This window comes from Lontra canadensis, unplaced genomic scaffold, assembly GCF_010015895.1.
Source record: "Lontra canadensis isolate GAN:19392208 unplaced genomic scaffold, GSC_riverotter_1.0 scaffold18, whole genome shotgun sequence".
NCBI classification, from domain to species: domain Eukaryota; kingdom Metazoa; phylum Chordata; class Mammalia; order Carnivora; family Mustelidae; genus Lontra; species Lontra canadensis.
The window spans coordinates 6,376,335-6,398,422 of NW_022631012.1; positions in this window are offsets into that span (position 1 = coordinate 6,376,335).

Consider the following 22,088-nt stretch of genomic DNA (forward strand, 5'->3'; position numbering starts at 1 on the left):
GGGTTGCCTTTAAACAAACAAACAAACAAACAAACAGGTAAGTAGCTTAAACAACAGAAAGTTATTATCTCACAGTTCTTCATACTACAAGTCCAAGATCAATGTATCAGCAGTGTTGATTTCTTCTGAAAGCTATGGGGAGAAACTGTTCAATGCCTCTCCTTAGTCTCTGGTGGTTTCTCTTAATCTTTGGCATTCCTCAAACTATAGACACAGTACTACAGTATTCCAATCTCTGCCTCTATGTTCACATGCCATTCTCCCAAGGTGGGTTCCTGTCTCTGTGTCGGAATTTCTCCTTTAATAAAGACACCAGTCGTACTATCTTAGAGCTCACCTTAATGGCCGTACCTTAACTTGATTGTCTGCAAAGAACCTATTTTCAAACAGGTACATTCACAGGTAATGAAAGTTAGGACTTTAACACCTTTTGGGGAAACATAATTCAACCAAGATATATTATTGCTTCTTCATAGTGACTCACTCTAAGAGTCAATTTGCTAATTAGACTGATTAATAATTAATTGATTGTTAATCATTAATTCATCTTTCAGCAGACCTTCAAGTGGTCAGGGAAAGAACCTTGAGTAAGAAGAAGACTTTACAATAGAAACCCTTTCAGTATTTGATTATTGGGGAGGCATGGATGTTTCTTCGGGCTTACCAGCAGAACTGTAAGATTTTCTTCTTCGGTTAGGGGCATCAGAGAGGATCATGAGCTCTTAGAAACCAGAAGCTATGGCACAAATATTAAGTATGTTGTAGTGCTTAACGTGTTCAACAGAGCACAGGGAAGCCAGTACAGCTTAGAAAATGATTGAGTCGATGAGTTGTTTACACCACACAATAAAAAACTGCCGAAAGAGGCGCAAAAACATTTATTTCCAGGGTTCTACTTTTTTAGACTTTTTTGGGGGAAAAAAATCTATGTTCTTTTGTTGTTTCAGTTATTTCTCCAAAAAGGAAATACTGAACATTTCACAAACTAGAGCTGAATCACAAGTGGGTTTTTGCCCAGAGGCCTCTCTGTCTTCCTACAGCTGAAACAGACTGTTGTCACCATTGTCCAACAGGAATCTATCGTCAGGTTCTGTCTAGGGCAGTGTGGACCCTTCCCAGCAGCATCCGTATCACCTGGAGACTGGTTAGAAATGCAGATTCTTGGGTTCTGCCCAAGACCTGGTAAATCAGAAACTCTGGGCATGAGGTTCAGCTGTCTGTATTTTAACAGGCCTCTGGGAGATTTTTGAAACTCCTTCAAATTTGAGAACCACTGGTGTTCACTAATGTGAATGCTTTGCCAGTCCATACAACTTAAACAAAAACTGTTGGGGTTTTTTTTGTCATCATTGGTGTTTAGGGCTCACTTTAAACATATGTTTATTGTGATCAGCTACTGTTGCACTCCTGAAGTATCTCTTTGTGAATAAAACTTTAGAATTGTTTTCTGATTTCAAAATCAGTAAGTGCCAGAATATTTCAGTGTCACATGTTCAAACTCACTCTGGGGGGAGAGAACATGTTCAAATGCAGCCATCACTGAGACGATTTCAGACACTGCATCTGTCCTCTTCCTCTGATTCAGATTAGAGAAACCTCCCAGGATCTGAGAATTGAATTGCTCTGAGGGTCTAGTTTTAAATGGTTTCTTAACCCAAATGCCATCCCAGACCTGCTGAATCACAATCTTTTCTTGTAGAGCCATGAGTAGTACAGTTCAAAAACATCCTTAGACGATTCTATTGGACACATGTCATGAACTATATAACAGTCCTGGCAAATTCTATCCTCAACATCCTTTGAAGAGCAATTAGTTTTAACATGAAGGCATTCGTTGTACCATAGCCCCTTAAAGGAGTAATTAACTCCCTGGTTTATTAATACTGGCTTACTCACGTCAGAAAGATTAAAGCAGGGAGAGAGAGGTGGTCCCAGCTGGAGGCACTGGAAAGGAGCCTACCCTGGAGGGAAAGATGCAGCATTTGGAAGTTTCGGCCACATCCGAAGAAGTAACATTTCCAATTACCGAGCACCAAGCATATGCCAGAGGCTCAACTTAGATTAACTTCAGATTCTCTGTCTCCAATGCTTTTTTCCCACAAGCCTAAAAGATTGTTATCTAAAAAAAGAAAGTGATTTGTCCAACACTATGAAGCCAGTGAACACAAGAGGTGAGTTTGGAGTCAGATCTCTTTTGCCTTCTACTCCTTCTGTACAGCTGCCATTCAAGGAAGGTGCAGGCCCTGGGCATGTGATACAGATTTGCTGAGCATTCCCAACCAGACACCCTGACAAAATAGCAACAGGAAATCCAAAGGCGACCGAGCAGCTGGCATCGGTGATGCAGGTCAAAGTTATCACAGGTCAAATGCAAGTGAAACACCCAGCAATAGAAGAACAAAAGAAAATAAAAACTAGTTAATATTCTTTGAACTTTTTACTATATACTAGCCTCTGTTCCAAATGCTTTACCTGTTTTAATTTATTTAATCCTTGTAACAAACCTATGAGATAGAGATTATTATTCTCACAATTTTACAGAGAGGTAACTTGTCAACGGTCACTCAAGCAGTCTGGTTGCAGAAAAGACACTCTTAGTCATTATGAAAATTAAGATGTATCAAAATGATGGTTTTACCACATGGTCAGTAAACTTATAAACATGTAGACTCAACCAACAAATGTGTATGGAAAAAATTATATGCCAATTCAAAAATAACGAATAATTAGATTGTTCAGTTACGTGCTCTAATAAGAATAAAACATTTAACATATATTTTATGCATTATATGCAAGGGGTAGCTTTTCACTGGGCTAACTGAACTATCTTGCTATGTAACAAACTGACCAAAATTTGGGAGCTTTTAAGAAGAAATATTTATAATCACATAGTTTCTGTGGATCCAGAATCTTGGACTCACCTGGTTTCTCTGGCTCAGGGTTTCTCATAGGCAGCAGTCCAGGTGTTGGCCAGGATTTCAGTCACCTCAAGGCTCAACTGATGGGATACACAGAGAAACACACACCTTGTGATATGCCATTGAAAAACGCATCAGCTGAATCCGACCATGAAATATCAGGCAAGCCAAATTTGAGGAACATAATACAAAATTACTTGACACTTCTTACTGTCAAGATCAAAAAAGGAAAAGAAAGGCTGAAGAATTTTTCCAGATCAAAAGACTCAGGAAGATTATAACTACATGTGATTCATGATTGATGCTGCACTAGGAAAAAGCAAACAGGAAAAACAAAGCTGACTATTGGATCAGTTGAATAATGCCTGATGTTTCAAAATCTTACATGGCTGAAAGAACTACTTGAAGTACAAGATAAAACAATATATTTTAATGTAACCTAGTTCAGTGATAGGCTTTTGGATTTCAAATTGAAATTCATTTTAGGGAACCACTACTTATTGAGATTTGGCGTATATATATGAAATTATCTGAAAAAGTTGTTGAAGTACAACTCCCGGGCACCTGGGTGGCTCAGTCAGTCAAGTATCTGCCTTTGGCTCTGGTCATGATCGCAGGTCCTGGGATTGAGCCCTCCACTGGGTTCCTTGCTCAGTGGGGAGCCTGCTTCTCCCGCTGCCTGCCACTCTCCTGCTTGTGCACTCTCTCCTCCCCCACCCCCTTTCAAATAAATAAATAAAATCTTTTAAAGAAGGTATAAACTCCCTCTTCCAAATATATTTATATTTATGTATATGTATAGGTATGTGTGTGTGTCTGTGTGTGTGTGTGTATATATCCATATATCCATATGTGTGTGTGTATATATATATATATATATATATATATATATATATATAAAATACAGTGGGATTTTCTTCATATTCTTCAACAAAATAACATATCCCAAAAGATGGAATGCAGAAGCAAATATAAGAATTCAGCTGTATTCTATTAAGCCAGTTATTGAAGAAATTTATAGAGTAAATCAATACCACTTTTCTTCGTAGTTTTTGTTTTAGAAAATGTTTTTAGGGACACCTGGGTGGCTCAGTGGGTTAAAGCCTCTGCTTTCAGCTCAGGTCATGATCTCAGGGTCCTGGGATGGAGCCTCACATCAGGCTCTCTGCTCAGCCTTTCTCTGCCTGCCTCTCTGCCTACTTGTGATCTCTCTGTCAAATAAATAAATAAAATCTTTAAAAAAAGAAAATGCTTTTAATTTAAAAATATGTCACATATTAATGGGTAATGAGACTGGTCTTGCTATTTAAATAAAATAATAAATATTTCTAAGTTTCTCAGTTGTAATTTCTAATACGATAAATAGTGATAGATATAATCCACTGGACAAAACTCTTTGACATCCTCAATAATCTTTCAGAGTATAAAGTTATCCTGAAACTAACAAGGTTCACTGATTTTATTGGTATGGTCATCTGATTCAATTTTGAGTAATTTTTTATCTCAACTAGCATAGCTGGTCCTGAAGCTTCACTGTCTTTTTCCATATACTGAAAGGGAAATGACGACAACAGAAGGTTTGCTAGTTCATGAAGTTTTTTGTTGATAAAAGGTAAAAATGTATAATTGCAGCCTGAAGCAACTCACCAGCATAGCAAAATTTGGATGAGTACTCATCATTGTAAGATAAAAAATAAAACACTAGCTAGAAAGAATTAAGATTAAAGGATCCCTAAGCAAAAAGTAAATAATAAATAAAAGGCTCCTTATTTTTCTTACCACAGAATTCCATAAATTAGAATTAGAAATATAAAAAACATGATTTAGTCAAATAAGGAAAATTTACCTTTTTAAAAAGATTCTATTTCTTTATTTGAAAGAGGGAGAGTGAGGGAGAAGAGGGAGGAGACAGGGGGAGAAGGAAAAACAGACTTCCCACTGAACAGGGAGCCCCATGCTTGGGGCTGATCCCAGGACCCCAGGATCACAACCTGAGCCAAAGACAGTCTTAACTGACTGAGCCACCCGGGTACCCCGAAAAAATTTATCTTTTATTTAAGAAATGAAGATGTATGGAATAAACTTGAGAGAACTTTAACACCTCTAAAAATATCACCATCAAATACACTGAATGTTTGGTAGTAAGGCTAAGGACATTGTCAGAGGTCACCTGCATGTGTCTGACAATAACAAATATATTTCATTTTCTCTCATAGTATATACCAAGGGGAGTATTTCTTGATGGTGGACCACTACCATCCAGGGCAGATTTTTAAGGATCTAAATCCTTTCCACTTTGTCATTATTTGGTGCACAAAACTTTCTCACAATAGTTGAATAACAGCCCATCAGACAGCCTCAGAACTTTTTACTCTGTAGTAACCATTGATATAAAAATGCCATCTACCTAGTAGAATCTGCTGACACCATTCAGTGTCATTCTGTCCCTTCTTTTATAAATGGATTGTGTCCAAATCCTAAATTATTCTCTTATATTCTTTCTATCCTCCTGAAATTATTCAAACTCCTATAGAATTTTATCTTTAGTATGGTCGATCAAATAGTTAAAAGGCATGTTTGTTTTGTACATGAAAATCATCTGACTTTGTTGGATTTCAGTTTCCAAGATCATCCCAGTGAACTCAATAAAAGAGTTGTAGGACTAATTCCTTTCTGAAAGTGAAATAGCAGACTGAGGAGCAATTGGCCTTTTAAAAGAATCACTTAAACATTTAAAATGAAATCTTTATACACATCTATTTTCTTCCTCTGATTTTCCAGAATCTCCTCGACTTGCCTCCAACATCATTGTCCCAGTGCTCTACTGCAGTTTCCAAAGTCCTTTTGCTAAAGTTCATAGCACCCCTTGTGTTATAGAGTTAGGAAATAAGCAACAGCAAGAGGAGCATCTCACCAGCAGCTTAAGGTCAACAGAAGAGAAACAAAGAGAAAAGAAGAGCAACTGGTGATCTCAGATTATACAATTAATGGAGATGCAGAGAGACTAGATCAAGATAGGGAACAGAGCAAGATGGTGTAGGCAGAAGCTGGACGACAGGCATCCCAGGAAGTGGCAGGAATCATTACCACCCACCATCTCCACACCTTCTCCTCTTCCTAGAAGGAAGAGGTAGACCTATGCTCCTCCAAGTGTGGTGTTTGGACAGGCACTGCTCTATAAACTCTATAATTTATGATGCTAAAACCAGACTATGAATCAACTACATCACTAAGCCCACAGTTAAGTTCAGCTAACATTTTTTTCCCCTGAAAAACTTTCTCAATGAAGGAAGTAATGTGCTGAATTATATTCTCATTTAAATCTCAAGGATTTAGTGGGCAGCACTGTGGTAGACAGCACTCTCTGAACCTCCTTAGATCTTGCTGGGGCCGTGTGACTACCTCTCACTGCGGCAATGTGAGCAGAAGTGCTAGGTGTCAGCTCCCACCAGAATGTTTGTATTGTGTTGTGCCACCAGGATCTCCCTCTTCAGGACGGAAGCCCTCAACTCCACTACCTGCTGTCTGTGTTGACAGCTCAATGCTCACAGCTAAATTGCCTCTCCCAGTGACATCTCTTGGCTGAAGAGAGCTGCATTCTCCACAAGGGCTGCACGGACTTCTTGGGGACGGCTGCATTCAGTGCCATCACTGTGTGGGTATAAAGTCACGGCTTCTTACCCTAAATTCTGCACAACTCTGAGCTCCAGAGCTCATGTGGGTCAGCAGAGGCCTTTGTTTTGACTGCATTATAGCTCAAGTCTTCCTTCTGCCAAGTTATGCTTCCTTCGTTCCAGGAGCACTCCCCTGGAACCTTCTTGAACACAGACCTTCATCTCAGAAAGTTCTTCGTAAGGAACCGACCCAATGGAAAGCAGATCTGATTTCCTCTCTTCCTCTTCTCTGGGCTGACAGTCTTATTTGCTGGAGACCTTAGAAGGTGGAAGAGTCACATAATGAATCATTGGTCCCTAAGGGATTCCCTAGTACCTGAGCCTGCCCATCAATTAATCAACTAATATTAGACGAGGATACAAGATTTGCCCTGTTTGTTTGGAAAGCAACTGAGATTTATGGTTATGTATTGAAACAGTCAATGAACAAAAACTAATATAGAAAGTAGATTATGGATTTAGTAGCAACTAAATATTGAATAGATATTCCCCCACCTCAAAACTGGAGTGTTTTCCCTGTGTTCTTTTTGCCAGCCCATTGGAATTACTGGCAAAAGGAGACCACTTGGTTTTTCAAGTGATCTTGCCTATCCATCTTTATCATTAGCTTTTCAGTTGTATGACAGTAATTCTTGAAAATATTATCTAGATTACTTAAAGAAATATAAGCAAACAAAAAAACAAATATTTCCTTTGGAAATTCTGAAGGAATTAGATGAATTCTTTTTTTAAAAAATATTTTTATTCATTTATTTGACAGAGAGAGAGAGAGCATGCACAAGCAGGGGGAGTGGCAGAGGGAGATGGAGAAGCAGACTTCCCGCTGAGGAGGGAGCCCAATGTGGTGTTCAATCCCAGGGCCCTGGGATCATGACCTGAGGTGAAGACAGATGCTTAACTGACTGAGCCACCCAGGCACCCCAATTATATGAATTCTTAATGGAATAGCTGATATATAAATCATACACAAAAATGGTACACTCAGACTCAATCTTAAATTTGAAAGTAACTAAACTTATTACAGTCTAGGTAGGTAAGACAAGGTGAAATACAACTAAACTATCCTAATATCCAAAAATATTGCTTTTCTGTTAAAATGGTGACTTGGATAAATGATTCTCTACCACTGAAAAGGAGCCAAAAATATGGTTCTTTGCACATCAGACAAAACAAGTAAGGGTAGACTAAGATTTTAAAAAAAATGGAAAAGAAAAAAAGATACCTCTATGCTATAGCCAAAGAGTACAGATCTAAATACTGTATGTGCTTTATGCTGACTCATTAAATGATGGTACTAAGATACTCCCTAAGGAGTAATTAAACTTTATTAAGAGTTGTGAATAGTTTAGATGTACAATTTTATGGACATTGATAGAAGACATGAGACTCCTGGGTTAGAGACAAAATACAGTTTATTACTTATAGCAATAATGGAAGTCAACTTATCAGCATTTTGTTGCAGTAATTCCTTGAGCTTAATTCCCACATAGCAAAACAAAGAGAGCCAGACAATACATGCACACATGATAGATTGCATTACAGGAAAGGAACCCAGAGTTTAGGGAATTCTGAATGGGTGGTAAGCTATCTCTGTCATCCAAGAAACTATCTCTATCATCCAGGGTGTGGACTATATGAATATCTTTGCCCTAGAGCAAAGGGCAGTCAGTGCAACTGCTTAGAAACTATACAGAAACCTGGGAGACCTGTGGAGAATTATATCCTAAAAACCCTATGAAAAAAGCCTTTTCTATGTTTGCTCATTATACAATAACATAAAAACATAAAACTAATATTTTATATAATCAATGTTTTTGCATGCTTATGTAAAAGAATTTATAGAAAACTGTGAAGAAAAATACCAGTTTTATTTTTATACTCTATTTAACATCAGCTAGAACCATCCTTTGATTTTAAAATATCTTGAGACTTTTTAGAGAATAAAATATATTCCTAGAGAGCTATGAAGATTTGCAAGTCTTTTCAAAACTTCCTTTAATTTCTTTCATGCCAGTCCAGCCTTTTCTGTGTATAGCCTACCCATGTATAGAATATTTACCCTTCTGTTTTCTATCCCTTTGTTACTGATTGATTCAACCACATTTTTGTGTTTTGTGGTTGGAGGAGGATTTCAACTGTCATAATGAATAACTAATTAGGCAATTTTATTGTCTTCCTGCTATCACTTTTCCCCTGATGCATCCCTGAGGTCACAGTGATTGTTTAATGGACCAGAAAACATCTGATGATAACACAGGCCCTCTGGACTCCTGAATTCCTGTGAATGCATCTGAAGTTTCTTCCATTTGGCTTCCGCTGTGGAACTGCCACTCTGTGAGATTAATAGGCTGACCTAATTGAGGCCACTAATGAGCTCTTCTTCTCTCTTGAAAGAATACACATACATAGTACAACATTAGGAAGGTTCATTTTTCTAGCTCCTATGCTTTATGATAGCATTAGGTGTCCTGGGAATTATTAAAAGCTACATCATAAATATACAGATATGTCATCTGCCTGGCCTCTGTAGGCATTAGCATTTGAGACTCACTATTTAGTGAGAAAGAAACAGGAAATTGCTAACTGTAGGCTTTGATTTATGGCTTTTAGTAGGTATGGAACCAAATCTTAAAATTCTAACCAAATCCTTGCTAATTCTTCTCTTAGGGAGAGTTGGGGAAGAAGTGATCAATTTAACGGATGCAAAGATTATAGGGCATGAGAACCTTGATACATTTTACTTGAAAAATAAAGATTAGTGCCTGGTATCCATTAGATTAAGTGCTAGGAAATGTATGCTGTGAGATGAAATATGATTCTTTCATTTTAATAGTGTGTAACTTATGAGGAGAAAAAAAGATATATATGTGTGTGAAAAATTATGCAGCAAATAAGACAAAATAAAATAGATGATAATGAGAGAAAACATATGTCATAAGGAATAGCAGAAAGTGATCAGTTACCAACTGGCAAGGATTTAAAAGAGTTTTAGTGTTCCCATGAGAGAAAGGGTTTCAGTCTGGGGGTGATCAAAGAAAGCCCTTATCAACGTTGTCAATGTTGAGAATGCATGTATCCCAAGTGAGAAGACATTGAAAGGGAGGAAAACTATAGTCATTGTCTTCATTTAGCTTTTTTCCTGGATATCTAGAATTTAAATAGGAACCTGAGTACATTTGGGAGTTACGGGAAATTTTAGCCAGAAAGAGAAAAAGTAATTATATGAAAACTAGTTACTATTCAAATAGTTCAGAAAATATTAGAATGCATGTCTGATTACATAAATGCAAACTCCATTCACATAGAAAAAAAATAGCTTTAGAAATCTAATATTTAGAGACACCTGGGTGGCTCAGTTAGTTAAGTGGCAGCCTTCAGCTCAGGTCATGATCCCAGGGTCCTGGGATTGAGTCCTGCATCAAGCTCCTTGCTCAGCAGGGAGCCTGCTTCTCTCTCTGCCTCTGCCTGCCCCTCTGCCTGCTTGTGCACACACTCTCTTTCTGACAAATAAATAAAATCTTTATTAAAAAAAAGAAATCTAATATTTAATGTTGAAATTAATATATGAAATATTAAGCATGGCATTAGAGAAATGGGAGATAGAGATGATTAATAGTAACATTATTAGAGTTGAAGTACCTGAGATTTAGAGACATTCTGTTGCAAGAGTTGTGTTACAAGGACGATCAGTGGGACTTTACAACAGTGGTTCTTTTTTTTTTTTTTTTTAATTTTTTGGACAGACAGAGATCACAAGTAGGCAGAGAGGCAGGCAGAGAGAGAGGGGGAAGCAGGCTCCCCACTGAGCAGAGAGCCCAATGCAGGGCTCAATCCCAGGACCCTGAGGTTATTACCCGAGCCAAAGGCAGAGGCTTAACCCACTGAGCCAGGCACCCCTACAACAATGGTTCTTAACCTTTTTGCCAAAAATGTTTTTGATATTCTAAAGAAAGCTCTATTTCCTCTCTTTTGATATTTCCAAGTTTATGCAAACAAATTTTTATTCACTTCAGAACACCTATTTGTCCCCTGAAACCCATACACATACTCAGGATTAAAGAATCTTGCTCATCAAGATCTGTTAAGCCACCATCTGTCACCACAGAGATTCGTACTGACTCTTACATGTCAGGAGTCCTGAGTCTTGCTTCACACAGTAAGATGGGGCTGGGACAGATCCTGGACACCTTGGTCAGATTCTATTTATAGAAGGTTTTATTGTCAAGCTTATTTATAGGCTTATTGTATCTTTAAAAAAGAGAAGAGGAATGTTTGCCTGGAAGCATCATTAAAAATGTTCAGCTCTGCTACCCTTGAGCTAGGTTTTCATTTCTCGTGCCTAAGTTTGCCCATTGTAGTTTGCACCCCTTTCTGTGATTATTTAAATCTTCAGTATCCATGAAAGATTATACTGTTAGATACATGGTAGTTGACCTTTATATTTTTATTCTTAATATGAGTGTGCTCATATCAAGATACTCTGAATAATTTTGATTTTAGTGCTATTCAAACCCAAGCTGAGCTCTTAAATTGTTTTTTTTTTTTAAGATTTTATTTATTTATTTGAGAGAGATCACAAGCAGGCAGAGAGGCAGGCAGAGAGAGAGAAAGGGAAGCAGGCTCCCCGCTGAGCAGAGAGCCTGATGCGGGGCTTGATCCCAGGACCCTGAGATCATGACCTGAGCCAAAGGCAGAGGCTTTAAACCACTGAGCCACCCAGGCGCCCTGAGCTCTTAAATTGTTAATAACAACTGTACTAGGCACGTGTTATGGAATGGTTAAGGTCTCTGCATCCGATTTATCTTTTGCTTTGTACTTTTTTCTAGATTATGGTCACTTGATTTTCAAACCACAACAATGTGAAAGCTTTCAGTGTCCTTGCACATGGAAAATCTTGACCAATCTTTCTATAACTGACTGATTAAATGTTGTCTTCAGTCTAGGAAATGTGTGTAGTTTTTTTTTTCTCAATATATGAATTGATGGCATCGTAAATTTGCTGACCTCCTTTTTCACATTTTTCTACCTTTCAGCACCTTTTTTCATTTTCAGATCTCCTGGGATTCCATGCTTTTCCCATAATGGAGAAGAACCATGGGATAAACCCAGTCCAAATTTAACTTTTGTACTAGCTTAAATACTTATTACCTATGCACCTATAGTAATCTGTCTTAAATTCACTATACTTCATCTTTAATATAAAAACTATAACAACTGCTCTGAGAAAATTATTATTGGATTTTTGATTTCTGGTTCCACATATGAGGAGTTTAGAAATCACCATTCTGTCTTAACGACAAGTGAAAACCTGAACAGACTAAAAATTCAATAACCCTTCTTGGATCTATAAGAGAAGGGAGGAAGGATGCAGGGCAAATCACTGCCCCCAAAACTAAAGAGACAGACAAATACCGCAAGTCACAGCTTACTGGAGCAGAGATTCATCAGTGGAAACTGTCACAGAAACCAGTGCTAGAGGAAGAATGAAGACCTGACTCATAATTGGCAAATTATGGGAGGCTCAGTGTAGACAACTTTGAGAGTTATAAACTTCAGGGAGACCCAGTCGTAGTGAGGGACCCTATAATACTGTGGAGATCTACCTCCAGGAGTTCAACCAGTTTCCCACAGTAAATATTGGAGAAAAATCCCTTAGGCCTTCTGGGAAAAGGAGGGGAAAAAGAACAATTTTGAAATAGGCCAGAGCAAGCACTCTGTTCTTCACAGAACCTACTCTCAGGGAAAACTAGTTAACCAGAACCTAATCTGCAGCGGGTATGATCAGAGCCTAAATGACCTGGGGAAAGGGATGTACAAAACTTCAACCGACTCTAGCCATCCTGTCGCTTCCAAGCAGGGAGTAAAAAACTGAGCAACAGTTATGAAGCTCACAGTTCAGAAGTTTAGGCTCACTAAAAGACTGAGACCTAACTGTGCTATGGAGCACTTCCCCCGCCCACCCACCTCACCACCACAGCAGTAAATTATCTGTTTACAGCAGTTCCTTTAATCCAGTACATCATCCCTGGCTATAAAGAAAAATTACGAGACATAAACAAAAAAATTTTTGAAGAAAGAGAGCAAGCATCAGAGCCAGACATGGCAGGGATGTTGGAATTATCAGACTGGGAATTTAAAACCACTGATTAATATGCTAAAGCTTTAATGGATAAAGTAAACAACATGCAAGAACAGATGGGTAATGGAAGCAGAGAGATGGAAATCCTAAGAAGAACCAAAGAGAAATGCTAAAGATAAAAATACACTAACAAATGAAAAATGCCTTTGATGGACTTAGTAGATTAGACACAACTGAGGAAAGAATCTCTGAACGAATTCTTGAAAATTCAAAAAGCAAAGAGATCAAAGGCTGAAAAAAAAAAAAAAAAAAAAAACCACAGACCAGAATATCCAAGGACTGTGGGACAACTACAAAAGGCATAATATACATGTAATGGGAATACCTGAAGGAGAAGAAAAAAAGGAACAGAAGAAATATTTGAAACAATAATGACTGAGAATTTCCCCAAATTAGTGTCAGGCACCAACCACAGATCCAGGAAACTCAAAGAATACCAAGCAGGAAAAATATAAAACAAACGAGAAACAAAACAAACAAACAAACAAACAAAAACACCCCACTATACCTTGACATATCATTCTCAAACTACAGAAAATCAAAGATAAAGAAACTTACTGTTTCAGAACAAAAGACCAAAATGGTAGTAAAACTTATTTGAAAAATGATGAAGTACCATACACACTTACGGACTTCCTGCTGTTATTTACAACTATAATTTTTTTAAAAAATGAAATCTTTGATGCTAAAATATTCGGTTCACAAATTCTGGACAAAATTGAAAAGGCTTTTTCTCTGATTTTGGTTATGATACTGATGGTAATTAAAATAAATTTGCCTTTTAAAATATTATTTATTGGGGCGCCTGGGTGGCTCAATGAGTTAAAGCCTCTGCCTTCGGCTCAGGTCATGATCCCAGGATCCTAGGATCAAGCCTCACATCGAGCTCTCTGCTCCGCAGGGAGCCTGCTTCCTCCTCTCTCTCTGCCTGCCTCTCTGCCTGCTTGTGCTCTGTCTATCAAATAAATAAATAAAATCTTAAAAAAAAATAAAATAAAATATTATTTATTTTGGCATTTTTATATTTATTCAACAGGCATTTAAGAACCCACTGTCAGATACTAGGCTAAATACGCATGATACACAGATGAATAGCCAGCTTCCCTCCTTTGTAAATATTCTTGGTCTAGTGAAGAAGATATATGGGTTAGTAAAAATGATAATACAATGGGATAGAAGTATATACAGAGATCATTACAGAAGCACGGAGAGTGGCAAGGAGGATCTAGCCTAGTGTTCTTTCCACCAAAAGCAGCAATTCTCTCTCTACTTTTCCTTGAGACTGGAACTGGTTGTTACAGCATTAACAATGCAAAATATAGATAGAGTGCACTTCCAGTTTGGAGACAACAGAGTAACATTTCACCTACTGAGAGAGAAGGTATAATTCAAAGGTGGTAGAACTGGGTGTTTGTAGAGACATCCATAATTTTTGCCAGTCTAATAATATTCCTTTTCCATTCATTTGGTAACATATTCTTTTTTTCATGAGGGTATCTTAGTCAGGGTAGTCTGACCCTAACCTTCACCATAGGGTGGGTCCACTACCTGATCCAGATCAAATAGAATCATGTTTGCATTTTCTATCAGAGCTACCAGAGTAGAAGCTTCTTGTCTCATAAAGTTACTAAACAGCTAATGGAGAGTCTGGAGCTATGACAGCCTCCTTTGCCACCATGGGAATACCTGTCTGAGAATGACAACAATACAGATGAGGCAGGACTGAAAGATGAAGACACAGGGATTTGATGCATTGTTTGAACCCTAAGATCCAGACACACCTGAAAGAGCTGCCTCCTTTGGGCTTTCTACTTGTATGAGTTAATAAATCCCGTTCTTTGCTTAAGCTGATTTAAATTAGGTTTTGATCACTTGCAAATGAGAATTATTAATACGATCTGAAATGTAGCTGTGAATCAGCCATTATTTTCTCCTTCCATAAATTTGGACTGAAGAGAAAGCTGTAATGGTCCTCCTCAGCCATATTTCTGTGATAATTTGGAAATTAACAGTTCAATGGAAAAGTCATTACTAGCTTTACATTAATGGTTTTCTTTCTTAATATAGTCATTTTCTGGGTGCCTGGGTGGCTCGGTGGGTTAAGCCTCTGCCTCCGGCTCAGGTCATGATCTCAGGGCCCTGGGATGGAGCCTCACATCAGGCTCTCTGCTCAGCAGGGAGCCTGCTTCCCTCTCTCTCTCTGCCTGCCTCTCTGCCAACTTGTGATCTCTCTCTGTGTGTCAAATAAATAAATAAAATCTTTATATATATATATATATATATATATATATATATAGTCATTTTCTTCTCCTTCATGTTGTCCATCTATTATAGGTACACTATTGCAAATTGAGCTTGTTATTGATCCTGTAAAAGAATCCTGCTCAATGTTAACAAGAATGACTGCCTTCAGCTGATGGGCTACTTGTTCAATTTTGTTACTTCATATCTTTGACTTAGTGGCAATGTTGGCTGGAAGAGCTGGGGGAGAGATGATTTCATACTGTTGGATATACAGACACAGATCTGGAAAGTTGAAGTTAAAAATAGAAGAGAATTCAGTTTCCACAAAGTAGAATTATTCTGTTGTAAATGGCATGGCTTCCTTAGCATCAAAAGTGCCTCTTAAGGCTACTTCGAAATGCAAATACTTTCTGTGCTGGGAGAAAAGTAAACATATTAAAATAAATACCTCAGTATGTTTTAATAATGAAATATGAAAAAAAAAGGAAATTCTTTGTGTCTTTAGAAATGGTCTTAAAAGGAGGATTAACAACAATTCTGCCTTGAGCACTCAATTAAGTGTTAGCGATAAAATAGAAATGTGTTAAACAACAGTAAATCTAATGAGTTAAATAATCAATATGTAAAAAATCATGATCCAGAGCCAGAAGCCAAAGTCATTCAACTCTTAAATTGACAAAGCAAAAAGTACTTGAGTACGATGGCAAATAAAGAAGGATCAAGAAGATAAAAATGAGAAAATCAATCTTAGTATTACCTGGCTATCCCAGAGGTTTTGAAAAGTGGAGTAAAGTGATATAAAAGTAAATTCTTAGTTTGGAGAGAATCATTCTTGCTATCTTGGCATAGATGTTATAATTTTCTTCATGATAAATAAATATGAAGTAATGAGACATACAGTGGTAAGAGCCATGTATCCAAACATAGGCAGACTTGGAAATGTCCTTTACCACTGTATTCTCAGTAGGAAACAAGAGCCAATTGCTACCAGGTACACAAGTGCAGAATTAAAAACCAGGATTGTATGTACAATGAAAACTTAAATTAATAAATATCACAGCCCCATGAATCAAAGACTTGAAAACAGTTCAAGAAAAAAATGAAGCCAATTGTTTATTAAGTTTCAGTATGCTGGAGAGCTAACTTGCTGATGAAATGGAGAAAATCTGACTAAATGAAAGCATTGACATCTAATGAAATACATGAAAGGGCTCACAGGTGATTGGTAATCTTATGAAAGGACACATTGTAAGGATATTGATTAATATCCTTTGGCTCTATTTTATCCATTAATAGTAATGTCACAGCTCCCTTTTGTTTTTCTTTTGCTCATATGAATTAAGCAGTACTCATGTTGACCACCCATCTATTTCTTCTTAGGAGGCCGTGTTCCATTCATCATCTGCACATTTCTCTGAAAGGCAAGATGACTGACCTTGCTGGTCATTGCAAATGATTGAAATAACTTGCATTGGGGTGGTTAAAAGCCACTAACTGGGCCCTCTTTTCATACCCATTTCCATTAGCAAATCAAACTCTATGAATCCTCTCAGACCATCAGTGCTGGCCTAAAGAGCCAAAACTGAAGATGCTGGTGCCTGTCTTAGCAGTGCGTTCTTGATGGCCTTGGTAAATGTATGTTCTCTGGGCCTTCCTGTAAAATGTAATTCTTGAATACATCCTTTGTTCTTACCTAACTTTTCCACGTCAGCATGCTCACTTCCCTGACCCTTTCATTCTCTTCATCACTCTTCCACAGCAATTTAAGCATTGCAACACCACTCTGGACGAGCCCTCACTTTCTCCAGGCCTCCAGGGGCCTCCAGAGTAGCAAGTTGGAACCATCTACTGGGATGTTTGCTAGGTGTTCAATACTGTACCTTAAGAAAGTACCCTCAAGCCCATAATATCTCCCTTTTTCAAGTTTATGCCTCCTGAATTAATCAACAAAAATGTCCAGTCTTCCAAGTACTCCTTTAGCATATATGTTATTATTTCCTGGCTAAGACTTGAAGCTCTTCATTTTATAGCAACTCTCTTTATCTGGCTCAGCCAGGTAGAAGCAGATCCTGAAGGGGCCTCCTGATGCTTTGCAAAGGAAAGGCCACAAGGGGAATTGCTGTCTTTTAAGGGTCAACCACATCAATAGGCCCTGGCACCAAATCTTATAGAAAATAACCAATATGAGGAAAGAGGAGGAAGCATCACTACAAAGATCCTGAAAATACTTAAAGGATAATAAAGGAATATTATAAAGTTTGATGACAATACAGTGAACAACTGGAAGTCCTTCATATGCACAAGTTCCTAAAAAGAGAAACAAAAAATCTGAATGGCTCTTGATCTTTAAGAAGCTGAATTCATAACCAAAGCCTTCACACAAAGAGAACTCCAAACCCATGTAGTTTTATTGGTGAATTCTATCAAATAATTAAGGAAGAAATAATATCAATTCTGCACACAAATTCCTTCAGAAAGCACAGAAGTTCTACTTCTTAACCTGTTTAATGAGGCAAGTATAAATTAACAGAACAATAAACTCCATGAATACAATAGTCTTCAATCAAATATTAGCAAATTAAATCTAGTAATATATGGAAAGGATAATACATCATGACCTAGTGGAATTTATCTCTGTAATGCAAGATTAATTTTTTTAAGACTTTATTTATTTGAGAGAGAGCACAAGTGGAGGGGGCAGAGGGAGAGGAGCAAAGGAAGAGGGAGAGAGAGAGTATCAGTTAGCCTAATGAGGGTCTCAATCCCAGGACACAGGGATCATGAACTGAGCCAAAGGCAGATTCTTAACTGACTGAGCCACCTAGGTACCCTGCCGTAATGCAAAGTTAATTTAACATTTCAAATAAAATAATGTAGTTCACCATGATAAAAAAAAATAGTAAGAGAATATGTGATTATCTCAAGAAATATGGAAAAGCATTTGAAACAATCGAACCTAATCATGAAAAAATTTTCAGCAAGCTAAGGATAGGAAAAACCTCCTCATTCAGATGAGTCATTTATAAAAATGTATAGTTAGTGGTGCAGTGAATTAATGAATGCTTTCCCTCTAAAATAGGGTATAAGACAAGATTATTTTTTCTGTCTGTTTCTATGCAATATCTCACTAGCCAGTGAAATATGGCACAAAGAGAAATAAAAATGTCATTAAATTTAGAAAAGAAAAATTGACAGTCTCCATTTGCAGATGTCATGGTTGTATAAACAGGAAATCCTAGAAAATCTACTAAAACCAAAAGTGACTTAACACAGTTGTAGAATAAAGGATTAAAACACAGAAAGTCTTTTGTATACAATAAAACAATTATAAAATGAAATAAAAATGAAAAACTAATTCATATTAGTAAGCAAAAATATAAAATATCTAGAAATAAATTTAAAGAAAATATGAAAGACTACCATACTGAAAACTATAAAACATTGATGAGAGAAATTATAGATCTAATTAAATGGAGAGCTAAATTTTGTTCATAGATGACAAGACTCATTATTGCTAACAATACATAATGTCTTCTCAAAGAAAATCTCAACAGATTTCTTGATAGAAGTTGAAAAACTGATTGCAAGATTTATGCTGAAATTAAAATGACATACGATAGCTAAAACAATCTTTAAAAGAGGAATCGAAGTTGGAATGCCTATATTATCAAAATTTCACATTTACCATAAAGTTAAATCAGTGAGGTATTAGTATAAAGATAGACAAATAGATCAATGGAGCCAACAGATACACTCATATTTATTTGATCAATATATTTTCAACAATGTTACCATTCAATTTAATGAGTAAAGGGAAAAAAAACATTTTCAACAAATGGTGCTCTTCAAATCCTTATTTTAAAAACTAAAAAAGCTCAATCCTATCAATTATTAATTAGAGATGGATCAAAATTAATTAGAGATGGATCATGGAACTGAGCTCATAGAACAAACACATAGGAGAATATCTTTGTAAACACGAAGTAGGCAAAAATTTCTTAGGTCACAGAAAGTATAGCCATTAAAGAAAAATTGATAAAGTAGACTTCATCAAATTTAAGAGTTTTAACAACTCTATTTGTAAAACGGGTAAAAGTGTTAAAGAAATATTTCACAAAAGAAGATAACCAGATTGGCTGTTTCACACATATATATCTGCTCAGTAGAAATGGTCATCAATAAAATGTAGTTTAGAACCACAATGAGATACCAATACACACCCATTAGAATTGCTAATTTCTAGAAAGACTGGAAATACCAAATGGTGAGCATGTAGAGCAAACGGGCCTCCTATAGCATTCTAAGAGTAAAAATGGCCAACATCTTTTGAAAATTTTTTGGCATTTTTTTGTAAAATTAAGTGTATATATATTTTTACAATGAATTGCCCAAGGATATTAATAGCCACTTCTTGAGAATTTAGCTGAACTTTGCAATATTGCTGCCTCAGCATCCATTTCATCCATGTCCTGTGGCCAGGCAACCTGCAGGGCCCTTGAACCGACCGCTAGCTCCTCCAGGGGGCGCAGGCCCTAGTGAAGAGCCTGCAGAGTCACAGGTAAATTGAAGTTCTTGATAAAACTACCTCAATGATCCTTGCCTCTTAAGGAGGCTCTTCTCTACTCTTCTCTACTCCCCCGGCTCTTCCCTTTGTGCATGTCTTAGAAGAGACACCACACACCCCACCCCACCCTGCCCAGAGCTTACCAAAATCCCACTTTTTGTGTGGGTGGTTTTTTTTGTTTGTTTGTTTGTTTTGGGGGGGGTGTTTGATTGTTTTTGTTTTGTTTTGTTTTTTTGAGAGAGAGAGAGAGTTTGTGTGCAGCAACTGGTGCATGTAGTGGGGAGAGCGTAGAAGCAGGCTCTGCACTGAGCAGAGAGTCCGACATGGGGCTCAATCCCGGGATCCCGAGATCATGAACTGAGCTGAAGGCACATGCTTAACTGACTCAGCTACCCAGCCTCCCCCTAAAAAGCCAACTCTTACTGGTTTAAATTGTCAAATTCTGCCTTAGGGACAGAGGGACCCTCAAAGCACTTCACCCTCAGACCCTAATAAAAGCATGTGGCCCAAGTCCTACCCTTCTCTCTTTCCCTGTTCCCTGCCTTGATCTCCCCACATGGCTTGCTGTGTACCCTGTTCCCTACCTGTGAGTAATAAACACTATTTCCCTTCTCCTTGCAGTTTTTTGGTAGAACAGGGCTTACCATTTGACACCCTGGGGCTCTACTTAAATGTTAATTTAACAAAGTCACTACCAACAATGGCTAAAAACTGAAACAATGGCTAAAAACTGAAACAACCTAAAATGTCCAAAAACAGAAAATAAATAAATTGTGGCATATTCATATATACCACATATATGGCTGGAATATTTCTCAGCAACCAAAGAGAATGAATCATGACATACAAAATGTAGGTAAATTGTTCAATATTATGCTAAGCAAAAGAGGCAAGACACAAAATAATGCATAATTATGGTTTCATTTATATGATGTTTTAGAATAGGCAAAACTGATCTGTGATTATAGAAATCAGGATTCCTGAGAGCAGAAGGAAGGGTATTGACTGGAAAGGGGTACAAGGACTTTGTATGGTAGTGGAAATGTTTCCTATCTTGATTGTTGTCGTTTTAGATGAGTGTATATGTTTGCTGAAATCCATCAAACAGTACACTTACAGTCTGTACACTCCATAGTATATAAGTATGTATATATCTCTAAGTATATATATTCCATAGTATATAAGTTAAATGTCAATAAATTAAGAAAAAAAGAATATTTTTCTCTATGCTGGATCTGGCTCAGAACCTCAAATCTCATTACGTCTATCTAAAATTTAAATCTGAATTATGAGTGTGAGCAAATATGTAGTTTCAACCATAACTCTTGTGTTATAGCTTTAACAATAGTCACAGAGTCTAAAAATTGTCCTATCCTTCATTTTAAGAATCTAATGCAAAGAACTCATAAGATGCATCCTGACTCACTTTGGTTTTGGCATCACTCTTCAGGTCCCAATCAGCAGTAGACATGAGAGCTTCCAATTCATAACTATCTTCTCCCCAACAATTTGCTTTTCTCTCTAGTATTTGACATTTTTATTTTTAATGACAAATTTAATGATAGTTGCTGCATTAATGGAAACCACTCTGCTTACCAAATCTCTCTCACACACTCATGTCCAACCAACTTGTCTTCTCTATTGCATCACCATGTGCTGACTTAAAAGGTAGATACAACTTTTAAGTTAAAATGAAAATGTTGCTAGTAGTGAAAAAATATAGGTTCTGAGCCTCAAATGAAGAAAGACGATGTCATTTTCTTGACTACTCAAGAGCTATTTGTGTTAGGAAAATATAAACAGTGAGATGTTAAAACCCGGTACATTGTCAAACCTCACATCTGACAGTGGAAGGCCCTACGTGGCATTAAGCCATACACTGCCCTCCATATGGGTCTCTGGCTAATTCTTCTAGAATCATTCCTGCTGCCTTGGTGTACTATGCTCTGTGCCCATCACCATACCCATCTTATAGTTTGCAAGGTCTATGCCTTCTCCTTTCCACTGGAAGGTATTTGTAAGCAGTGGATACAACTTTTAACTCCATTCACTAATTCTTTTAACACCATTCGCTAATGCCCTAGCATCTACTGGTCTACAACTGGTCATTCAATATGCATAATATGTATATATTTAAAACACTACACCAAACCTTCCTTAGATTTGTCTAGTGTCCTTCACAATGTATTTATATTTAAAAATGAAGAGTTTTAAAAATAAATTTTACACCAGAAATCAAGAATGGGATTTCACTTAATTTCTCGTTGAAGGGTTGAGTCCCCAAGTCTTTGGAGATTGTCACTAAGAGATGGTATATGCACGCCAATGACTCTTGCATGTAATTTAAAGGAAGCTAATTTTTACATTTCATTAGAGCAAATCTCTACATAGCTTGTAGGAGAAATCTAATAAGTGACTGCATTGGCCAGCTTAAGAGCGATGCTTAGGATAAAAAAAAAAAAGTATTCTCCATGGATCAATTGAAAATCTGTCACTCAGAATTTTCCTGAAAATAGGGCTTTCAACTTTTTTAAAAAAGACTCCTTCAC